General features: G+C 37.0%; 1 non-coding gene across 1 annotated transcript; it reads right to left on the bottom strand.

The window, feature by feature from the left end:
- Positions 1–394: 394 nt before the first annotated feature.
- Trnak-cuu (transfer RNA lysine (anticodon CUU)) lies at positions 395–467 on the bottom strand. The gene has a single exon. It is a non-coding gene; the product is annotated as a tRNA-Lys (tRNA).
- Between the last annotated feature and the right edge of the window lie 620 nt (positions 468–1,087).

The following is a 1,087-nucleotide window of genomic DNA, read 5'->3' as shown; positions in this document are numbered from 1 at the left end:
ATTTTCTTGAAAACTATACTTAAGGTAAGCGTGTCTGTGGAGTGCTCAGCCACTTGCAAGTTAATTTCACGAGCAGGATAATTTTGAGAGGATAATTTTATTTAAATTATTTTTGATTTAATTAAGTATATACATTATTGGTTTATTACAGTACGTTGATGTTTAAGTTGAAGTAGTTAAAAAAAAAATTTATTTTAAAGTAATGGGTATAGAAATAATTTTGTTGATTGTACTGAGAAGGAAAACATTTTATTGATTTTGAAGTACAGTAAAGTTTAAATTTTGTACCTTTTGCATAATGGTTTGATAACATTACTTGCTGTATATTAGTTTCTCAAAATATTTTTTATATATATATATAGTTTCAACTCAGAGCTGCAGCCAAAACAACATTCGCCCAACGTGGGGCTCGAACCCACGACCCCGAGATTAAGAGTCTCGTGCTCTACCGACTGAGCTAGCCGGGCTGCTATGAAGATTTATTTGCTTCATTATTATTAATATATATAGTTAACGTGGTATAGTTATTATTTTAAAGGCTGTACCAGTTATCGGACGGAGTGCCGGCTATAATTAGATCCATGTACTCTACATGGATGAGGTTGCATCTATGAAGAATTTCTGAGCATAAATTCATTAAATTGTGAAGGAGACAGAAAAGGGTTCGTCATAGAAATAGTCGAAGCATGTGAGTTAAATACCAAAGCTAGAGGAACAATAAAAGCCTAGGAAGTAGTTAAATGAAAATACTTGATGCGTAATTGGAGTTATAACAGTTGTTTGTTGTGATGGCTTGCAAGGATGATGGGGGGGGGCGGATAGATTACACTAATTATACAGTGTGAGCCCAAAAGAATGTGGACCATTCCCTGTTACCATCAATGCTGCACGGTTCATATGGCGGGAACGATGGCATCGGAAGGTGCCGAAATCGTCGTCGTCTCTTTTTAACAGCTGTTGAAGGGAGTGTCGCAAACTGAACGGTGTGCCTAAGATAAAAATGAAGACGACGACGACGACGACGACGACGAGGAGGAGGAGGAGGAGGAGGAGAAGGATTTTAAAACCTTTCTACTATAGGCACAAC

The sequence above is a fragment of the Octopus bimaculoides genome, chromosome 20, assembly GCF_046866305.1.
Source record: "Octopus bimaculoides isolate indiv1 chromosome 20, ASM4686630v1, whole genome shotgun sequence".
Lineage (NCBI taxonomy): Eukaryota > Metazoa > Mollusca > Cephalopoda > Octopoda > Octopodidae > Octopus > Octopus bimaculoides.
The sequence above is the reverse complement of the archived record's forward strand: the minus strand, read 5'-3'. Positions and strand labels throughout refer to the sequence as shown.